The sequence below is a fragment of the Dreissena polymorpha genome, chromosome 3 (genome assembly GCF_020536995.1).
Source record: "Dreissena polymorpha isolate Duluth1 chromosome 3, UMN_Dpol_1.0, whole genome shotgun sequence".
NCBI lineage: Eukaryota > Metazoa > Mollusca > Bivalvia > Myida > Dreissenidae > Dreissena > Dreissena polymorpha.
In genome coordinates, this window is record NC_068357.1 from 44,521,657 (window position 1) to 44,529,513 (window position 7,857).

General features: G+C 34.3%; 1 long non-coding RNA gene across 1 annotated transcript; it reads left to right on the plus strand.

The window, feature by feature from the left end:
- The first annotated feature begins 1,784 nt into the window (after window positions 1–1,784).
- Window positions 1,785–4,595, plus strand: LOC127874355 (uncharacterized). The gene is made up of 2 exons (XR_008046839.1): window positions 1,785–2,941; window positions 4,405–4,595. It is a non-coding gene; the product is annotated as an uncharacterized LOC127874355 (long non-coding RNA).
- The last annotated feature ends 3,262 nt before the right edge of the window (window positions 4,596–7,857 follow it).

Sequence of the window (7,857 nt, forward strand, 5' to 3'; positions counted from 1 at the left end):
TGTACTATATTGAAAGCATGGGAAGCAAACATGGACCTTCAGTACGTAACAGATGTTTACTCTTGTATAATGTACATAGTAAGTTACATAACAAAGGGTGAAAGGGAACTCAGTGACATATTACGACATGCTAGCAAACAAGCAAAAGATGCTAGCTTACAACATCAGCTACAAAAACTTGGTAATGTGTTCCTTAACCATAGGGAAGTTACAGCTCAAGAAGCCATTTATAGGGCACTACCTCTGCCATTGAGGAGAACTAGTAGATCAGTAATATTTATGCCTACAGATCTTCCAGAAAAGACAGTAAAGATTATGAAGCCAAACTATGTGATTGAACAGCTGGATGATGACAGGGAAGAACTATTTACCTCTGGAATGATCAATAGATATGCAGCAAGACCAGACAGTTTGGTAGAATTATGCCTAGCTGACTTTGCATCATGCTTTGTTGTGGACTACAGGAACTTAGATTCAAATGATTCACAGCCCTCAGTTACTGCATATGGAGATAATCATGAACTGGAAATCAATACAATTCAACTGAAAGGAAAAATTGGAAACATGCGAAAAAGAAAAAAACAGGCCATACTTAGAACTCATACTTATTCTAAGCTGAAAAACAGTGAGAAATATTTTCATAATAAGCTTATGTTGTATATTCCATGTAGAAATGAGGAAGATATTAAACAGTGGTTTGCTTCTTTGAAGAAGCATATATGAACACCATTGATGTTCTGAGAGAAAAATGTGAAGCATATAAAAAAAGGTCTGGCTGTTGAAGCAGCTTTGGATGATTATGAAGATTATGAAGAGAATGAACCTACTATAGAGGTGTATGGGATGCACTGAGTACCGGTAGTGAGATTATTCAAAGAGAAGCTGATGACAAAGCACATGAAACAAAAGTTGGACGATACAAGTGTAATTCTGAACCCTGAATTTTATTCTGGTGTTCAGGGGGAAAATATAAGTAGAGGTATTATGAGGCATACAGTTATGATGACACCTGCAAACAATGTGCTTTCAGATGATGAATACCGACAACTAATCAGAAAATTAAATACAGAGCAGTATCAAATGTTTTCATATATGTTACACTCGTGTAGAATTTTTCAAGAAAGTCGTGTTGCAGGGACAAAACCACCTCCATTCAACATCTTTGTAACTGGCGAAGCGGGTACAGGAAAGAGTTTGCTGATAAAAGCTATATACAACATGGCTGTTTCTGAGTTAAGAGGTGAAGGTGACCAGCTGACTGACTGCACTGTTTTGCTACTGGCACCAACAGTGACGGCTGCCCACAACAGATAAAAGGAACATTTTTTTCGATGGAGTGTCCATCTTAGCTGTTGGAGATCTATTCCAGATTCCACCTGTTGCACAGAAACCTGTGTATGACCTTCCAAAGTCACCATTTGCTCGACTTGCAGGATCATTGTGGATGAGATTATTTCACATTCATCATTTGGAGATTATCATGAGGCAGAAAGATGATATAGAGTTTGCAAATATGTTAAATAGAGTTCGAGAAAGTACACACACTGAAGGAGACCTGAACACATTGAAAAGTAGAGTTGAAAAAAACACGACTCAAATTACCCTCATGATGCAATACATGTTTTTCCTGATAATGCATCTGTTAACAGACACAATGCTGAGAAATTGGAGAATATGAATCAAACTATTGTGACATTTGAAGCAAAGGATTTAAAATCAGACAATTCTGCTCTTCCAGGAAACCTGCATTTACCCGACAATTCTTCTCTATCCGGTGGACACTTCAGCTTTGTGTTGGAGCAAAAGTGATGGTCATTAAAAATGTGGATGTTTCAGATGGGCTAGTAAATGGCACACAAGGCATAGTAAGAGACTTTTGGAAACCAGAAATCGCAGGGAAAAAAGTTATACTGTAACTGCTGTTATAGTGAAACTTGATGATAACAATTCTGAAGCACAAACACGTGCAAAATATCCTCAAATTGGTAGAAAGGATCCAGGTTGTGCACCAATCTTTAGAGACGAAGTTACATATTGGTGGTTACAATAAAGGATGTCAAGAAGTTCGCCAACAGTTTCCTCTTCGACTGTCCTGGGCTTGCACTGTTCACAAAACGCAGGGTATGACACTACAGAAAGCTGTGGTACACGTTGAAGGACGGTTTGATAATGGTCAGTGTTACGTTGCCTTGAGTCGAGTAACCTCTCTAAATGGTTTATTTTTAACAAAGTTTGATGGTAACAAGATGAGGGCAAGCAATGAAACTAAAGAATGTATTAAGTCTATGAATTTGAAACTAGTGACTTTTTACAAAACCTTGTTAACCAGATACCATAAAATTTGATCAGACTTGCTCTCTTGAACACTAGATCATTCCATAGGTACTTCAAAGACATTATCTCAGATCCAGAGTTAACTTCAGCAGATGTTTTATGTTTCACTGAAACTTGGATGAAACAGCAGCCAACACCAGACCTGACTAACAGGACAACATATCGGCAAGATAGAAAGTACAAGCAAGCTGCTGGAGTTCTCTGCTATATCAGTACTGAATTTAAATCGCAGTGTTTCCTTAGAGAAACCAACAATGATATAGACATTTAACATGTCGTGCTAAGTGTTAGGGACTCAGTTCATAATATATTAGTTTATTGTGCACCAAATGGTAGCACTGCTCACTGCAAGGACATTATCTATAATGCAATCAAGGACATTCCGGACACTGATAGAAACTTATCCTGGAGGACTTCAACAAGGTAGTCCTAAATAGTCAGAAGTTTTCTACATTTCGAAACCTGATTCAAAGTCCCACGTGTAAGACAGGCAGTGTTTTAGACATGGTGTTTTACAACAGACAGGATCAAGTCATGACTCATATTCACCAAGTGTACTTTAGTGACCATATTGTTATTTGGGTTGGAGTTCCATTTTAAAGAAAAGGTGAGTGTTTACTATTATTGTCATTAATTATTATTAATACCTGTTTACTTTATTATGAAATTAAGGGGAGCATCCATCGTTTTTAACTTTTGTTAGTTTCTCATAGCGCCTTCAATATGTTACCGATCTCTTACATAGTTGGCATGTAGGTACCTTGCGTGGACCTCTACCTTTTAATGAGGTTTGAGGTCACTGTGGTCAAGGTCACCGAGGCTAATAATAAATTTTTCCGTCACATTTTTTTTAACAGTTTCTCATAGCGCCTTCAATATTTTTCAGATCTCTTACAGATTTGGCTTGAACGTACCTTGCATAAACCTCTACCTTTTGATGAGGTTTGAGGTCCCATGGGTCAAGGTCTAGGTCACCGAGGCTAATAATATATTTTTAGGTGGTTATTAACACATAGATTGACAAAGCGCATCATCGGGGAGCATCCATCAGTTTCACTGATATTCTTGTGTTTTTTTAACCCCATATTAATTAAACTGACTGATACAAGGTAGTTAAACATGTTAGTGTTTTGTAGAATAAGTAGTTGTTTCAAAAACATTCGCAAATTAAACTTTAAACTCATCTGTATTAAAGGTAACCTCCCAATAGAAACTATCTCAGTGTGACTTCAGTACATGGCTAGGCGCTACATTTGTTTAACAGTTTAACAAACTTCAATGAATATGCACAGTTCACTGTAGAGAGTGAAATCGCATGTAAGAAAACCAACTCTCGGAATGTGTTGATGGTGTGACTCAGATAAGAAGGAAGGATGTGACGACACTAAATCATATTTAAGGATATACAGTTTTACATTAAAAAAGCAAACAAGCAAACAAAACCTCCTAAACAATCACGAACTTAAATAACAAGTTATAACAATATGAACGACCGATTAGAGAAATTGTATTATGAAAATGACGAACAAATTAAACTATTTAGAGCCGGGTTTGCGGTGCAAATGCTAAGTGAATCTTATTTTATAAACATTTTGCAACACATGCTTTAAACAATAGTAAAATAATCGTACTATTTCGCTCGGTATATTCTGACATACATTCTTGAATGTGGTTAAGGACGCATCAGCATACACGCAATCACCCAAACAGTTTTAAAACAAATGAATTTATTTATAGATCGTGAATGTATTTAAAAAAATGAGGAACGTATATTCATGTAGATCACTCCTTCTTATCGTCAAAAGAATCTGCATTGACGTTTTCGAGAGATGTCAGATCGAATTTTTCTTTTGTTTCAATAAATTTATATATGTACTCTTGTTTCTTAAATGCTGATAAAATCGCATTACTTCATTTGCATTATACGTGATTTATATGATGATTATATCAGGAGATGTAACTTGTCTCTTTCTCTTCTAGACGTCTACGAATATAGATATAGTGTGATATATAACTTATATTGTATTTGATTGTTTCTAAAAATGTTCATTGATTATAATGATGTTTCAGGGGGTCCTTTCAAATCACCAGAGGCGGCAAAGGTGACTACGGCTATTTGCAATATTTTATTCGGTAAGGCCATCTTATTGACATGAAGCTGTACTATCAGGAATTCTATGTGAAAAAAAGCAGAATACCAGATTAAGGAATTAAGAACTAGCATTTAAGATATTGTTTCTGAATACAGTATCTGTAACAAACTCCTTTGTTGTTTTTGTGCTTTTTAATCTGCCATTTTAGTGCTTGACTTACACTCTTTGGATTCTATTTAAAGTATAGTAGTTTGTTGTCTGAATTCATGTGTTGTTGTTTGCGTTCATATACCTGGTTTACTGTAGACTAATATAAAAAATCAAGACTGAACGACCTTTACCGAGTAGATAATCAAAACTGCATGTATGGCACAGTTAATACACAGCCGATATGAAAAAGACGTTTTGTTTTACTAACAATCATGAACAGTAATTAAATGGTAAAATCAGATAAATCAGCTACAAAGCATCAATAAAAGAAGTATGGCCTATCATTATACATAGAGCACACCAATTTGTCTGAAGATACCGGATGCAGCTGATTCGGTGTTGGTCGTTGGAAGATCTATTATGTTTGCTCATCTAACATGTACTTAGCTATATCAATCATAACACATTGACTTGCAAATAAAAACTATGCATATAATATAAAGAAGTGAAACTCCAGCTGCTGGAGCAGTATTAAATTCCTATTTTAAACAATTAGTTGGTCCTTTATTTAAGGCAAGTGACCGATTGCCCAAACACTACAAAACAGCACAAAACAGCACAAACAGCACAATACAAAACAAAATAAAATATATAAGAATAAAGCTGGGGTCACCGCCTTGGAACGTTCAATGCAAAGCATTGGGGGTTTAAACCGGTTTTAGAGCGCTCAACCTCACACTTGGCCCAGCAATATTCATGATACATTTAAGTGTAAATAAAATTTAACCTCATAGAATTGTAACTCAAATTAAACAATAATAAAGGGGAATTAAAACGAATTCAATTTAATTACCATATAATTACTCAATGGTAGGAAAGATACCAGAGCAACAGAGTTACAACTTTTTGAGGAACGATGAAATGAAACTACGAATAAGTGTCAACTACATTACTTCTTAATAGTAAAAGATTTAAGAATATAGCGTTATGAAGTTAATATGTCAGGTCATCATCGCGCAAATACAGGAAGAAGCAGCAATAATGGGTGTAAAAGATCCAAATTACATAGCTTGGTTGTTTATGTGATTGCTAAAAAAATTAATCAAACGCCTGTCAGAGAGAAAATATAATTAAAATTGAACGTTTTAAACTCAATGACCTATGCATAAAGATTCAAACAGAAAAAGTATGTGATATGAAGAAATATAAAAGCGATGACGTCACAAAAATCAATGTAGTCAGGACCAAAGAAAGAGTATCGTATGACGTAATTGATAAGCGACGACACGATGACGTGAACAAAATTTAAGACAAGCATTTAACAACTGCACTGGTGCTCATACTGCAGACTGACATGCATGTCAATACCTACAATGTGTTAGCTGTGGACTTTATAAACATATTTCTGAGAATGATGTTTTGTGTATAACACAAATATTGATTTACAATGTCCACAAACAATTCATCTGTTGCTTTTGTTAAATGACATCGCCAATGAGACTAATTGTTGTAATCGATGGATGTGCTTTGTAGTTAAAAGGAATACGACTTAGAACCATACTTGCATTTATGTATTTATACGCCCTGGGAAATAACTATTTTTGGATTTTAACTTCTGGCAAATTATGAGATAAATTTCTCGTCCATGGTATCGTGCTTTGGTCGTTAGTGGATATACAAAATGCCTGCAATACATCAGTTGGTATCTCATTAGCAATTGATATTAAAGACTCACGGTCACTTTATAGTATACGAATAACATTGCATGTCATTTGTTCCGATGGTATTTGGTACCGAGCTTTACCTTAATGTTTAAATAATTTTAAATTAACATGTTATTGAGCGAGTAAATGTATCATATCAATATACAGACCAATTCTCTCCGCTTTATAACAGCTGTGTTGCCCTATAAACAGGTAAGCGGTTAACCATTATCTTCAAACACTTTCAAGAACGACCATTTTTAAAAGTTGTGAAATCAACTCCCCCTCCTACTCGCTCTTGGCGAACTGTTACTTACAGTAGTCATATTAATTTATCACTTAATAATAAAAAACATTATAGTTTTCAGGAGTGAGATGTTTTTTTTAATGTGCTACTCCTCTTTTAAGGCTAAACATGCAACTCGCAAACGGTTGGAGAACTTATTATTGATATCAGCAGTTTTATTACTGATAACTTCCCTTCTGTATCACCCAGGGACTCATAAACTCAATCATAATACTACTAAATATGCACAGAACATGCAACTTCTCGGTTTTAAATCGATTTGTATTTTTCTAAGCACGCCATTACTTCTCATTCATGGGCTGGGCTATATTATAAATTTTCAATTGAAGACATGTAACGATGTTGGTTTCGACATGCATTACGTTCGATATAAGAACGTACATGCATTTTGAAAAACAATTTAATGTGATATTATTTATATGTTATTAATATTTGCATTTTATCAAGCTAGGATTTGAAATCTTGTTAACAAGAAGTAATTAAGCTGATACGTGTAATAACTGTTTTAATGTACCTCACGAAAATGTGATTATGTTGTTCGGATGTGGTGATGTTAATGATGTAACTATAGAGGGATTTCCTTAGTAAGCTACTTTTCAAAATTATTTACCATGATTTTAAATAAACTCATTAAACCTTTTGCAATGCAAACACTATTATTTTGAATGCACAGTTTGGATTTAGAAAAGTTTATTCAAATGTTGATGCTATTTATGTATTGATGTTGATGTAATCTTGAATAAAGAAATATTGGTTTACAATCTTAAACAATTAACATATCATAATGCTAATTGTTTCCCAACAAGCCTTAAACTACTGTTATAAAGGTTAGGCAAATTCGGTCACTAATGCAAGATAATGTTAAATTGTTTTGGATTTGGTTATGTTTTTGAAAAACAAGACTTTTTGCAAGTAAATAGTTTTAATAGCGAGTTAAAATTAAGACTGCTTGATAATTTTAAACAACAGTGGTATGATTAAATGAATAACAGCTCTGTATTAGAAATACTTAAATTTAGCTCTGTATTAGATATGTATGAAGTTTCTAAAACCTCTTTTGAATATGAAGAATTTTTAGTCGTCTGCGCTTTTAAATGTAAGATTAAAAGTCTCTGCACACTCAAGTAGAAATCCAAACCAGCAGATATATTATTATTCTACCAAATGAACGTTATTCTTTATGTTGACTTTGATTTAGAAGACGAATACTATTTTATATGTTTATGTTTATGTCACTCTTACACTGACTTAAGAAAAGCAACAACAGATA